The sequence below is a fragment of the Ovis aries genome, chromosome 6, assembly GCF_016772045.2.
Source record: "Ovis aries strain OAR_USU_Benz2616 breed Rambouillet chromosome 6, ARS-UI_Ramb_v3.0, whole genome shotgun sequence".
Classification (NCBI taxonomy): domain Eukaryota; kingdom Metazoa; phylum Chordata; class Mammalia; order Artiodactyla; family Bovidae; genus Ovis; species Ovis aries.
The window spans coordinates 115978692-115993595 of record NC_056059.1 but is presented as its reverse complement, the minus strand read 5'-3'; the positions used below and the strand labels follow the sequence as shown (position 1 = coordinate 115993595).

Genomic DNA, 14904 nt, shown 5'->3' with positions numbered 1-14904 from the left:
TGCAGGAACTCGTAACTCAAGTATGTGGCAATAAAAATTGCCTCTATGTGACTCAGGGTTGCTTCCTTTTTTTTAAGGGGGAGAGGGAAATATTCTGTCCAGTCACTGCTCTTGGCCTGGTGTCCAGCCTGCCAGTGCCTTCCTGATGGAAGGACCAGGCAGATACAGAAATGAGGCATCCTCAGACAGGCCTGGACTCTCCCTCTGAAGTGCAGGGTCACGGGTCAGGATGAACCAGATGGGGGTTTTGACATAAAAGAGGACAAGTTCCTGTGGTTTCTCCAGCTGGTCAGAAGCACTTTTGGTAGCCTGTGCCCAGAGGAGTGGGTAGGGGAGTGGGCGTGGGGCCGCACTGGCTTCACGGACCACGCCCCTCCCGCCCCACCCCTGGTCCCCAGGCTGGAGTCTGGAGGATGGAATCCTCAGCTTTGAATCGCCTCCGTGGGCTGGGGATAGGGGTGGGGGTGGGGGTGGTGTCATCTTTAAATGTCTTTCCAGAGGCGTTGATGAGAAGGACAGAGCAGGCCTGCCTATTAACCAGGGAGCCTCTGACCTTCAGGAGCAGGAGGGCGCCCAGGCTGGGAGTGGGGTTTCCCAACCTCCCCGCGGGCGGCACGGAGACCCCAGGCAAGGGGGCTGCTTCGTCCTTGTCACTCACCCAGTGCGCCAGAGCCTGGACTCCCCTTGGACAGGTTTGTGTAAGCCTTTAAACCACAATCCCTGGCCCCTCTCCCACACACCCGTGTCGCCAGCTGGTTGCTCTTGGTCCCTGGGTTGTTCCGCCTGCCTCCCGGGGGTGGGGGTGTCTGCTCCCCCCAGCTCGGATCTCTCAGCATCCTCTAGGTCAAGGTCCTCCATCTTCGCCTCCCGTCCGCTCCACAGCCCTCGTGCTTTCTTCCCCGGTCGCTTTCTGCACCCCGTGGCTGCCGCGGTCAGTCCTGGGCTCGCCCGCTCTCTTTGTCATTGTCTTCACCTGATCTCCTGTTCTCCCCTGACGGTTTCCAAAAAGAGCTTCTGGCTCCCCCATAAACCGTTTTCGGGGCGCCGTTTCCTCTCCGAGGCTCTCAAAGGAAGTTGTGTCTGACTCAACCCGCAGCGTTTCTCAAAGGCCCTGTGCTGGGGCTTTTTCTCTTCCTGGTCCTTGGGTGAGAAAGGAGTGGCTCCCATGGTTTGACCACAGCCTGGGGGAGGGACAGCCCTTGGCCTGGGTGGCTGAGCCGGGGAGGACGCTCTAGCCCCTCCTTGGGCCCCTGGGCTCCCCGGCTCCCAGAGGACACGCTCCGGTCTGGCTCTGCGGGGAGCCCTGTCCCCCCGCTGGGTGGACGGACACGTGGATGGGGTGGCTCCTCCGGCTGCAGGTCCTCAGGGCTCCATCTGCCCGCTGCCCTGCAGGCCGCTGTCCAATAGACCCGGGCCCCTCCCGGCGAGGCTGTCCCCATCGCCTGTTCTGAAGGATTCTGAACATCTATCAGCAGAGCCCACGGACGGAAAACTTGCTTCTGCTGCTGGAAAACAGAGACGAGAGGAAGCATCTCCCCGTCCACTCTGCAGGCTTCTCTGCGCCCACGCATGAGGAGCCGCCTCCCTCCTCAGGGTCCTGAGTGCTGTCCTTCCATGAGCCTGGAGTCGGCGAGGCTGCGTCAGAGCCACCTGGAGCCAGAAGCCCTAGGACTGTTCTAGTGTTTCCCGCCCAGAGGACTCTGCTCCTCTCCTTAACGAGGGCTTGTTTTTGTAGGACAGAGGCGAGGCCTTGAGTTCTCTCTGCATCCACTTTGGGTCTGACATCGTGATGGGCGCAGAGCTGATGCTTGGCTCAGGGTGGTTCCCTCTCCTGTTGGGCTGGGAGCTCGAAGCTCCTGGGTTCAGTCGGTGGAAGGACCCGTGCCATGAGATAAGCCCACATCCGTGTTAGGGTCTATTACAGGTGTCCGCGTGGTGACGTGTTCTGGGTTAACGCATCTTCTCACTGCTGATCAAACGGTCTCTCCGTCACGGTGGAATCTACCTCTGTTGAGCCTCAGTTTTCTCATCTGCACCATGGAGGTGATGGTACCCATTGCCTTGCGCGTTTTTATGGGAAGCGTGAGGCCTGGTATGGGCTTCCCAGGTGGCTCTAGTGGTAAAAACAACCCGCCTGCCAATGCAGGAGACGTAAGGGATGAGGGTTCGACCCCTGGATGGGAAGAGCCCCTGGAGGAGGGGATGGCAGCCCCGTCCATGGGAGGAGGGGTGACCTGGCCGCTCACCTTGTCCTGCCTGGAAGGAGACAGGCCCCCTGGTTCATGGTCCCTTGAGGACGCAGCCCCTCCCCAGCCCCACGGGCACTGCCAGGCGGGCTCAGCCCTCCCAGCTTGCTGGCTCTGCCCTGCTCCGCCCTGAGCTCTGCCTGCACGTGTTTTTCTGGGCTCAGCTCCTTCCTCGGGCCTTGGGCAGCAGGAGTCTGTCTCCGCCCAGAAGCCCGCCCTGCCCTTGGGTTTTCTCCTCACTTCTGTCAGGCCCTTTGCACTCCTTCCCTCACCTGCTCCCCTCTGCATCCTGATTACCTCTGTGCTGGCGCCCCCTCCCATCTGACCACAAGTCCCCCAGAGCAGGGACGGGACCCGTTCTGATGACCGTGTCACCCACAGCAACCAGCAGCCAGTCTGCATCACGGGCAACCGTGAAAGGACCTTTAAAAAATTTTAATTGTAGTAAAAACACATTTTTTTTTTTTTTAACCACAAAAATGACCCTGATGCTGGGAAAGATTGAAGGCAAGAGGAGAAGGGGACAACAGAGGATGAGATGGCCGGATGGCATTGCTGACTCAATGGACATGAGTTTGAGCAAGCTCTGGGAGAAGGTGAAGGACAGGGAGGCCTGGCGTGCTGCGGTCCATGGGGTTGCAAAGAGTTGGACACGACTGAGCGACGGAACAACAAAACCCGTCACGTGAAGCCGAGCATCGTGATCACCCTGAGTGTGCGGAGAGAGCACACAGTTCAGCGTATTGAGTGCGTCTACACTGTCATCCGACTCTTTCATCCTGGAAATCGGAAACTCCGTCCCCGTTCAACACCAACTCCCCACCTCCCTCTCCTTCCAGCCCCCCATCTGGTTCTCTGCCTCTGAGCCTGACTCTGCAGGGACCCCCTGGGGAGGGAACCGCACAGGATGTGTCCTCTCCTGTCTGGCTTACTTCACTCGGCATCCTGTCCTTAAGGTCCTCCCCTGTTGTAGCCTGAGTCACAGCGTCCTTCCTCTTCAAGGAACGCATTTTGAATGTGAGCTTACAACGCCTCTGAGACTTACCCTCTGTTTGGACCCTTCCAGGGCAGGGGCCCACGCATTATTGGGCAGCTCCGATATCTAGGCCGCTCTCTCTTCGTGCTGAGCTGGTCCTGGCACCGCGCTCTGGGGTCAAGGAGACGTCCACTCCTCCAGTCCCGCAGTCGTCCTTCAGAGACCTGGAGACCGGAGTCCCCGAGCCACTGGGTCCTGGGCGGTGGTGGCTCCCCATGGGTAGCCCGAGGCAGCCGGGCACCACGCTCGTTGCCCACTGGCTGCCCAGGGGTGCAGAGGCGTGGGGCTGTGTCTTGGCTGAGCCTCTGCTGTCCAACCTGGACGTGGGTTTGCTTGAGGCCAAAGAAGAATGCTGGAGCCTCCTGTTTCCCTCTTGAATCTCACTCCACCCTCTGGATCGGCCTCCATGGGCAGAGCTGAGCGGTCGTCCTTGGCAGCTAGGGCCACCTCACGTGTGGAGAGGCGAGTCATGGAGCCCGGGCAGGGCGTCCACACCACCAGCGTCCCCACCCAGCGTCTCCCACCCACGTCTTCCACGTGCTGTGGAACCCGGGAGCCTGGGGCCCTTGGGGGCTACAGAAAGGTAGGGGTTCCTTGACAGCCTGTCTCCAGGGGCATCCAGAGGGGCCTGCCTGCAGGGCGGCTTCTGCCTTCAGGTGGCGGTCAGCGAGGGGGTGTCACATCCCACAAAATACACCCACACTCCCCTGTGAGCCCCCGAACCTGTGAGTAGGACCTTATTTGGAAAAAGCACCTTTGCAGATGCTAAGGATCCTGATACGAGGAGGTCACCCTGCATTCTGGGACTGGCCCTAAATCCAAGATGTGTCCTTATGAGAGAGAGGAGAGGAGAAGCCACAGACCCGGGAGGAGGAAGGCACGTGGTGACAAAGGCAGGGAGTGGGCGATGCAGCCACAGGCCCTAGGGCACCTGGAGGTCCCAGGAGCCCGGAGAGGCAGGAAGGGCCCGCCCCTGGAGCCTTCGGAAGGACCACAGCCCGGCTGGTTTTGGACCTGCGTCCTCCGGAGCCGTGAGAGTCAGCCTCACTGTTTTAAGCCTCAGCATTTGGCCCTCTGTTATGGTCCATGTAGGATTCTCATCTAAGTGCTCCGGGAAGCCTTCCTGGACCAGGGTCCCCAGATGCCCATCGTCTTGAGGCGGGGCTGGGGAGGAAGCCTCCAAGGAGGGTCCAGTAGGTAGCCTCACGGGAGGGGCACAGTGATTCTGGAACATTCCAGAAGGTGGTGATTTCACATCCCTGGTTATATACAGTTCACTGGTCACCACGTGCCTCAGAACCCTGGAGCCGGGCTCCTGGCCACGCTGCTGTGGGTCGATCAGAGGGCAGCTGGCTGGTCCTCTGGTGCTTCTGGCTTAGCCCCCTCAAGGGCTAGGTGGGAAAAGAAAGGACTGCCCAGCAGCAAACCTCAGCCTGGTTACTTTTGAGAAACCACTGCATAATATTGCGCTTCGTGAGACATCAGATGACGTGGAGAATGCATGATAAATACCGGGAGATGCCACCCGCCGCGGGCCAAGCGAGCTCAGCGGGGTCTGGGGAGGCAGGGAGGGGCCCGGGGCTCTGTGACCCTGTGGCAGCGGGCCCTCCTCCCGGGCTTGACCAGGGGTGCTGTCTCTGTACCACCACCCCGAGGACTGCTGCCAGGCGTGCCAGTCTGGGAAGGGGAAGACATGACTGGCAGTCAGCGAGGCTGGCTGGGGGGTCAGAGAGAGGGAGCAGGGAAGTCCGGGGCACTGCCTGGTGGCCCGGTGCTGAAGACTCAGCACTTTTAATGCTGTGTCTGGTTCAGTTCCTGGTCAGAGAACCGAGAGCTTCCAAGCTCCATGGCATGGCAAAAAAAAAAAAAATAATTCAAGTGCTCCAAGGCCCATTCTTTGCCCCCAGATCGGTGACTCAGTGGTCCATGTGTACTGAGGGGTTCCTCAAATGGGGGGTCAGACACTGACCACCCCCTGGGTATGGTGAAGGGGCTCTGGCAACGATGCTGCCCTGGGGAGGGACGCGGGGGTCTGTGACCTCGAGCAGGGCGCTCCTCCTCTCCCAGTGGCGTGGCCCCTCTGTGCACAGAGGCTTGGCCCCCTCCCCACCCCCCTCCCTGAGCCCTGCCTGCTCCCTGCCCACATTGGGTTCTCCCCAGGTCCACGAAACTGTACAAAGTGCTGGCCTGGAATCCGACCCTTCTGTTCTCTGCCGACGGGTGGAAGCCTTGCAGAGACCCCCAGGCCCTCAGGACCCCTGTTTCTCCCTAGGCCTCTAGCAGGTAGCCCAGCTGAACACGGCCAGAGGGCAGCGGTCTCCTCTGCGCTCTGCCTATCCCCGGCCCCTCCGAGCCCCACACCCGGCCGTCAGCGGTCTGCAGGTGGACTTTACCTTCAGATGCCTCTGATCCTCACCCGCCAGGCCCATCAGCTTGGGCCCGGCCACCTCTGCTTCTTCCTGGACTGTTCCCGTGGCCTGGACCTGCTGCCCTGGCCTGCCATCCAGACTGAGGCTAGGGAGAGGCTGGCCCTGTTGCCACCCACAGTGGACAAACCCCTGTCCGAGTGCTGTGATCCTTAGGTCTCAGCCTCCAGCCCTGGCTGGGGCTCTGGGCCTCCGTCAGAGGAAGGAGCATCGGTGAGTCCAGGGAGGGCTCGTGGCTGAGCTCGCCTGCCTCGGGGCCTTTGCACCTGCTGCCCCTCCCTGATTTCACACAATCTCTGTCCCTCTGCAGGGCCGTCTCCCTTGATCCTAACCTGCCTGTTGCCCATCATTCACCCTGCCCTTTCGGCCACTGCTCACCCCTCCCCGCACTGCCCCCTGAAGGCTCCACCCTGCCCTTTCGGCCACTGCTCACCCCTCCCCGCACTGCTCACTGAAGGCTCCACCCTGCCCTTTCCGCCACTGCTCACCCCTCCCCTCACTGTCCCCCAAAGTCTCCCCCTCCTCCTTCCAGCTAAGCTGCTGCTTTGCTTTCACCACTTGCTGTGGTCGCCCTACCCAAGACCCCGGAGCCTGCCTCCCGCTGTCTTTGATGTCCTCAGCATCCAGAACGCTGTCTGCAAACCAAGACAGTCTTCACAAATACTTGTTGGAGGAGTGGGGTGTGTGCGTGCTCAGAGCGGAGGGTTGCATCAGGAGGAGCCCCTGGTGGCAGTCCAGTCCTGGCCCCATGGTTTAGGATGAGGCCAGGGCAGGCGAGGAGGTGCAGAGAAACATGAGTACCCAGGGCTCCCACCCGTGTCCTGGAGGATCCTGTCCACCAAGTGGGACCAGGGACCGTTATCTCCACTTGCTGAGGGGGAAACAGGCCCACGTGACGGGTTGACTCCTCAGCCATCCCTCAGGTGTCCAAAGTCCCAGCTCTTTCTGCTGCTGCAGTCTCAGCAAGCAGGCTGGGACGAACCCGGGTGCTAGGGAGGTGCAGCCACGGCCAGAGCAGCCTCTAGGAAGAACGGAGAGAGGTTCCAGGAGGTTCCGGGGTGCCTCCCCTCGTCCACCTGCCTGTCCCGAGGAGGCTGTCCACCTGGGCAGAGGCCGGATAGCCTGGGTCCTCGCTCTCCGCAGTTCTGGAACGCACCTGCCTGGTCCGCTGCTCTGGTAAGTTCCCCCGAAGCTCCTGTCCAGGGACAGACATGGCTCGGACACCAGCAGGACCCTCGGCTCGCCTAGTGTGTTGCAGGGGAGGGGCCTCGCCCCATGCAGCAGTAGGTGTCCTGATGGGAGCCTGGTGTGTTGCTGCTGCCTCGGGAGCCCAGTCCCCCCACCCCAGGACCGGCTTCTCTGCTGGGGACCCCTGGGAGTGCCGGGGAAGGGCACTGGCAGGACCCTGGGGCAGCCTGAGGGCGGTCTGGTCACTCACAAATGCGGGGGTCTCTTGGTGCCAGTACAGCCCCAGGGATCCTTATATGAACAGAGTGGAAAATCAGCCCTGGGTGGGGTGCAGGTCTCCTCGCTGGCCGAGGGCCCCGGTCACCTGTAGAGGTTACTGTTCTGATGGGCGGCTGGAGCCAGGACTCAGGGCTGAGCTGAGACCAGGGTCTCCTGGTGAAAGAGCATGCAGGGACAAGGAGACACCGTGGTGCAGCCGCCAAGGGAAGGATCAGCTCTCTGGGGGCAGTGACAGGCCTTCTTTCCCCTGTTGAAACCCTGAGACACCCCAGGGTGACTCACGCCTACCCTGAGGCATTCCGGAGGCATCAGACCATGGTCTCTGCCTCTGGGGTGCTCCTCCCAGAGGTACTGCTGATTTCTGATGCTCGATTGAGTCATGCTCTGTATGAATATTGGTAATCAGGGAACTAAAATGAACTGGAAGGGGCGAATTTAATTCAGATGACCATTATATCTAGGGCTTCCCTGGTAGCTCAGTTGGTAAAGAATCCGCCTGCAATGCAGGAGACCCTGGTTTGACTCCTGGGTCAGGAAGATCCAAGAAGGGATAGGCTACCCACTCCAGTATTCTTGGGCTTCCCTTGTGGCTCAGCTGATAAAGAATCCTCCTGCAATGCGGGAGACCTGGCTTGGGGAGATCCCCTGGAGAAGGGAATGGCTACCCACTCCAGCATTCTGACCTGGAGAATGCCATGGACTGTATAGTCCATGGGGTCACAAGAGTTGGACACGACTGAGTGACTTTCACTTTCACCATTTTATCTACTACTGTAGGCAAGAATCCCTGAGAAGAAATGGAGTAGCCCTAATAGTCAACAAAAGAGTCTGAAATGCAGTACCTGGGTGCAATCTCAAAAATGACAGAGTGATCTCTGTTTGTTTCCAAGGCAAACCATTTAATATCGCAGTAATTCAAGCCTATGCCCCAACCAGTAATGCTGAAGAAGCTGAAGTTAAACGGTTCTATGAAGACCTACAAGACCTTCTAGAACTAACACCCTCCAAAAGATGTCCTTTTCACCATAGGGGACTGGAATGCAAAAGTAGGAAGTCAAGAGCTACTTGGAGTAACAGGGAAGTTTGGCTTGGAGTACGGAATGAAACAGGGCAAAGGCTAACAGACTTTTGCCAAGAGAACCCACTAGTCATAACAAGCACCCTCTTCCAAGAACACAAGAGACAACTCTACACATGGACATCACCAGATGGTCAATACCAAAAGCAGATTGATTATATTCTTCACGGCTGAAGATGGAGAAGCTCTATACAGTCAGCAAACACAAGACCGGGAGCTGACTGTGACTATGGGGCCATCACACTATATAATTCTAGACCATTTTCATCACCTCCTAAGAGCTGACTGGGGCTCAGATAATGAAATCCTTATTGTAAAATTCAGACTTTAATTGAAGAAAGTAGGGAAAACCACTAAACCATTCAGGTCATACCTAAGTCAGATCCCTTATGATTATACAGTGGAAGTGACAAATAGATTCAACAGATTAGATCTGATAGACAGAGTGCCTGAAGAACTATGGACAGAGGTTCATGACATTTTACAGGAGGTGGTGATCAAAACCCTTACCAAGAAAAAGAAATGCAAAAAGGCAAAATGGTTGTCTGAGGAGACCTTACAAATAGCTGAGAAAAGAAGAGATGTGAAAAGCAAAGGAATAAAGGAAAGATATACCCACCTGAACGCAGAGTTCCAAAGAATAGCAAGGAGAGTTAAGAAGCCTTCCTCAGCGATCAATGCAAAGAAATAGAGGAAAACAGTAGAATGGAAAGACTAGAGATCTCTTCAAGAAAGTTAGAGATACCAAGGGAACATTTCATGCAAAGATGGGCTCAATAAAGGACAGAAATGGTATGGACCTAACAGAGGCAGAAGATAGTAAGAAGAGGTGGCAAAAATACAAAGAAGAACTGTACAAAAAACATCTTCATGACCCAGATAATCAGGATGGTGTGATCACTCACCTAAAACCAGGCATGCTGAAATGTAAAGTCAAATGGGCCTTAGGAAGTATCACTATGAACAAAGCTAGTGGAGGTGATGGAATTCCAGCTGCGCTATTTCATGTCCTAGAAGATGGTGCTGCACTCAAGATGCCAGCATATTTGAAAAACTCAGCAGCGGCCACAGGACTGGAAAAGGTCAGCTTTCATTCCAATCCCTAAGAAAGGCAATGCCAAAGAATGCTCAAACTACTGCACAATTGCACTCATCTCACATGCTAGCAAAGTTATGCTCAACATTCTCCAAGCTAGGCTTCAATGATACTTGAACCAAGAACATCCAGATATTCAAGCTGGATTTAGAAAAGGCAGAGGAACCAGAGATCAAATTGCCAACATGTGTTGGATCATAGAAAAAGCAGGTGAATTCCAGAAAAACATCTACTTCTGCTTTAGTGATTACGTCAAAGCCTTTGACTGTGTGGATTACAACAAACTGTGGAAAATTCTTCAAGAAATGGGAAGAACCTGACATGCCTCCTGAGAAATTGATATGCAGGTCAAGAAGCAACAGTTAGAACTGGACATGGGACAACAGACTGTTTCCTAATTGGGAAAGGAGTACGTCAAGGATGTATACTGTCACCCTGCTTAACTTCTATGCAGAGGATATCATGTGAAATGCCAGGCTGGATGAAACACAAGCTGGAATCAAGATTGCTGGGAGAAATATCAGTAACCTCAGATATGCAGATGACACCACCCTATGGCAGAAAGTGAAGAGGAACTGAAGATCCTCTTGATGAAAGTGAAAGAGGAGAGTTGAAAAGCTGACTTAAAACTCAGTATTCAAAAATGAAGATCATGGCATCCGGTCCTATCACTTCATGGCAAATAGATGTGGAAACAATGGAAACAATGAGAGACTTTATTTTCTTGGGCTCCAAAGTCACTGCAAGTGGTGACTGCAGCCATGAAATTAAAAGACACTTGCTCCTTGGAAGAAAAGCTATGACCAACCTAGACTGCGTATCAAAAAGCAAAGACATTACTTTGCTGACAAAAGTTTGTCTAGTCAAAGCTATGGTTTTTCCAGTGGTCATGTATGAATGTGAGAGTTGAACTATAAAGAAAGCTGAGCACCGAAGAATTGACGCTTGTGAACTGTGGTGTTGGAGAAGACTCTTGAGAGTCCCTTAGACTGCAAGGAGATCCAACCAGTCCATCCTAAAGGAAATCAACCCTGAATAGACACTGGAAGGACTGATGCTGAAGCTCCAATACTTTGGCCACCTGATGCAAAGAGCTGACTCATTGGAAAAGACCCTGATGCTGGGAAGGATTGAAGGCAGGAGGAGAAGGGGACGACAGAGGATGAGATGGTTGGATGTTATCACCGACTCAATGGACATGAGTTTGAGCAAGCTCTGGGAAATAGTGAAGGACAAGGAAGCCTGGCGTGCTGCAGTTCATGGGGTCGCAAAGAGTCGGACACGACTGAGCGACCGAACAACAACAAGCGGGAACTTGATCCTTCCGGTGGCAGCTTTCTCGGTGGATGTTTGGAGACAGCAGGTGACAGGTTCCGTTTTCTCTCCTCTGACCACCAGGGACACTGCTCCTGGGGGCTTTCCCGTGGGCCCTCCTCGGAGGCGCCTGTCACTGGCCTTGGCCGGCTCTCTCCGCCCTTAGAAGCAGCAAGTCGGAACGTTGATCAGGAAGAGGGGTCTCCTGCCTCCTCATCAAGGCTGGGATCATCCGCCCCTTCCTGTCCTCAGATTTTCTGGGGGGCTCTGCCTCTTCTGGGAATGGGACGACTACCTGGGTGGGGCAGGGCAGAGCGCTTGTTCCCTGAGCCGCGCGTGGCCCGGGCTCCAGGCTGCGTGATCGGCGTTGGCTTCATTGTGGAGCTTTGCCTGTTTGGAGCTGTTTCACCAAGTGGCCCCCTATCCTTCTGCCCCCGTGCCAGTGTTTACCGTTGCTCTCACAGACCCTGGTGTTCCGGTGGACACGTGCTGTTACCTCTGGTCTCTGCCAGGGCGCGAGGCTCAGGGTCGGGGCAGCCCCCTGTATCTGATCTTCTTCGAAGCTCACCCTGCCTCACTTTCCATCGAGTGCTGACTCAGACCGTGGCACGGGTGGACACCCTGGGCCATGTCCTGCTCGCGGCGCTGGGCTTGCGGCAATGGTGAGGAGGAGCGTCCCGGCCACTTGTAGATCGGGACCTACTGGCTGAGGACGTGGGGCGGGCGGCCACTGCCGCCCCACCGTGCACTCTCGATGGGATTCTGCAGGGAAGAGGACCCGTCTGTCTGTCCGTCCATCGAGTGCCCCCAGCTCCTGGTCCAGGCCTGAGCCTATTGGCCCCTGGAGCCGTGAGGCCAGACCTCAGCTAGGCTGCTGTGCTGCTCATGAGAACGTGTCGGCCGTGTGCACTGGAAGAGGGGAGGAGGGAATGGCCGGGAGCTCGGCCACTTCCCTCTCCTGCCACAGGGCACGAGGTCTGGGGTGGGCACAGGAGCAGCGGAGGGTCCCACACCTGAGTGAGGCCCTTGAGCCCATCCACAGCCCCAGGAGGACGGTACTACTCTGTGCCGGGAGCCAGCACGGGAGATCCCACCCACGACAAGGTCATGCAGAGAGACCTGACGGGCAAGGCGAGTCAGGTCTCAAGGGGTCCTCTGCCTGAGCATCTACCCCGAAACCAAAATCTGTCTGTTTACTGTCTGCTGACATTACTTCTGACATTACAGGGGGCTATCCCTGACCACCTTTCTCTGGAAAAAGTTAACTTAGAGCTCCAACTGGTCTCCTGCATATGAAAGGAGTGTCTCAGCTCAAATCCCTCTGATGGCTCTCTAACTTGCCTGACAGTTAGAGACTTTTACAACTTGTGATTGTTTACAGCCCCCCAACCGCGAGAGGCACGAAGCTGAAAACATCTTAAAGATATAGAGACTTTTAGAGCTAAGAATTAGTTTGGTGAAGAGTTTCATTGTTGAGTTAATGACTGCTGCCAGGCCTCCATATCCTTTATCTTTTAGGCACCTGGAGGATATTAATCAACGTAATTGGGATGCAGAAATAGGAATATAGTAGTTTTGATGTTAGCAGTACTAGACTTTTGAGTTAATGAACTTTCTCTTTGTTATAAATCACTGCGCTCCTCTTTCCTTGTTATAAATTGTTGTGTCCTTGCTATGTAAGAATGTAACTTTAATTAGTGCTTTCTGAGAGTGGTGCCAGACTTTAGTAAGAACAACACTTTTAAGGCAAATAAGTTTTCTGGTTGACAGACCCTTATCAGAAAAGGGCCATAAAATGCTAATAGGCCTCCTGGCCAGAAGATGATGTAAATCACCTAAGACCTGTGTATACAGCTAAGTATGCAGAGAGAAAGCCTGGTCTCGATAAGGATCAGGGCTGCTGACCCTGTATGACTTTGTATTATCCATTGATCTCTACGTACAACCAAAAGTATAAAAGCTTTTCCTGGAAAATAAAGGACGGACCAGTTTCTCAGGCCAGTTCCTGGAAAGACTGGTTCCCCCGTGTCTTCTTTTCTTTCTTACTCTATGTTCTGGCTGATTCCCATCTAGGGCATAGAGGCTCGCCGTGTCTACTTATTTGCCTGGGCTTCTAAGACCTATGCGAGAGGGAGCCCAAGGCAGGGCACCCTCCACTATTCAAGCGGGCACCTGTGGCCTACGTAGACGGTTCAAGTCCCTTGTCTCGGGGCTTTATTGGCTTTCTATGTAAACAAAAAAATACAGCCTCTTTCTCTCCTCTATTCTCTTAACTGCAAACTCTTTCCTTATCTCTCTCTAAATCTATATATCTCTCTTGCCACGCCGCTTTGAATTACCCTGGATCCAACCGGGGCTGGACCCTGGCAACTCTGCCCATCTTACAGCTTGGCAAGGTGAGGCCTCGGGGAGCAGCACGTATCCAGGAGGCCGCTGTAGCGAGCCCCAAGCCGGGGCAGGGGGGCTCCCTCACCCTGCCCCCATGGGCTCCCCCACCGACGCACTTTCTTCAGCCTCTATAAACACAGTTCCCCCAAGCCAGTGACATCTGAAGCCCTGGACACTTCAGTGAGAGTACGCTCACCTTTCTCCCTGAGCAGAAACACCAGGAGCAAAGGCTTAAGTCCAAGCCCCCACCCTCTGTGTGGCCGAGGGGGACTGAGCCCCGGGGGTGGAAGGGCCCCGCCCCTCAACCAGCAGCCACAGATGTCGGCGTGTGATTGGTCCTGGGCCTCTCCAAGTGTTTTTTCCAAAATTGTTAAAAATATCACGGTCCTGATTCAATTTCAGTCCCAAGTATGTACAGGCTGGCACTGCAGGAGGAGGCTGCGTCATGGACTCCCAGCTGGTCAGGAGGGGCCTGGGCTCAGAACAGGCCCGAGGCTACCAGCTCTGAGGACGGAAAGTAATAACCCCACGGCCCCGGGGCGCTGTGCCCATTCCCCCACCTCACGCACGTGTGCACGCATGCAGGCATGCACGTGAACTCCATGGCACGCTCACACACTCCATGGCACGCTCACACTCGCCCCCAAATACCACCCCTGCCCCCGCACACAGGCATGCTCAAGCTTGCATCCACACTCCTGGAGGTCCTATCTCCCCTGGTTCTCACACCCCACCCACGACCCCTGTCTCTGCCTTAGCACACCCTCCATCATGCCCAACCCCACCACAAGGCCAGGGTGCCTGCCTCGACTCCCAGGCCCTGCCGTCAGCCACACCAGCCCCCTGGGGTCTGCACCCGGCCCAGCCTCCCTGTCCCAGCAGCCCCCCGTTCCTCTACCTTCTGCCCACGGCCCCTGGATGGGAGCCCCTGCAGTACCCACCGCTCCTCCAGCCCTTGGCCCCCTGACTGTCAATCCTGTCCTTCCCTTCAGCGGCCACCCCCACCCCAGCCTGGACCCTGAGCCTGGAGCCAGTCAAATTTCCCTTCCTGTGTTTGTTAGCAAATCAGAATCAGGTTGGATGTCCAACCTTGCCGCATACGAGCATGTGTGTGTCAGGGTGTGCATGTGTGTCAGTGCGTGCACGTGTGTCAGTGTTTGTAGTGTGTGCACGTGTCCCTGTGCATGTGCCCCAGTGTGCTTGTGCGTCAGTGTGTACATGTGTGTGCACGCGTGTCTGTGTGCATGCATGCGCCTCAGTGTTTGCTGTGTGTGCACAGGTGTCTCTGCGTGCATGCCCGTCAGCGTGCGTGTGTGCCTGTGTGTGCATGTGCATTGGTGTGCTTGTGTGTACTTGTGTGTCAGTGTGTACATGTATGTATCCGTGTGTGCCTGTGTGTGCAAGCGTGTCTGTGTGCATGTGCATCCGTGTTTGCGGTGTGTGCACAGGTGGCTCTGTGCATGTGCATTGGTGTGCTTGTGCGTCAGTGTGTACATGTATGCGTCCATGCATGCACGTGTGTGCACACGTGTCTCCGTGTGCATGTGCACGCCTCCCCATACGTGAGTGCTGTGTGCTCATGTACAGCTGCGTGCGTGCAGGGCATTTTCTGGGAGGAACCTTGCTGTTTCTCATCTGCTGCCCAGCCTGGTAACCAGAGCCCGGCATCGGCTTGTAACTAAGGTACATTCTCATCACTGCGGGCATTTGGGGTTTTGGAAACTTCTCGATGGTTGTGTAGCATTCTCCCCATATATGGTCTCCTTTTCCTGTGTGTTTTCTGTCGCTTTCTGCCGGCGTTCCAGCTCTGATTTCTTCCAGGCTCCAGTACCCAGGCATTGAGGTGTTTGCGG

At 55.8% G+C, this 14904-nt stretch overlaps 1 long non-coding RNA gene across 1 annotated transcript; it reads left to right on the top strand.

Annotated features, from left to right (window-relative positions):
- The first annotated feature begins 301 nt into the window (after window positions 1-301).
- On the top strand, window positions 302-12675 carry LOC121819854 (uncharacterized). The gene is made up of 2 exons (XR_006060216.2): window positions 302-692; window positions 1393-12675. It is a non-coding gene; the product is annotated as an uncharacterized LOC121819854 (long non-coding RNA).
- Window positions 12676-14904: the final 2229 nt, after the last annotated feature.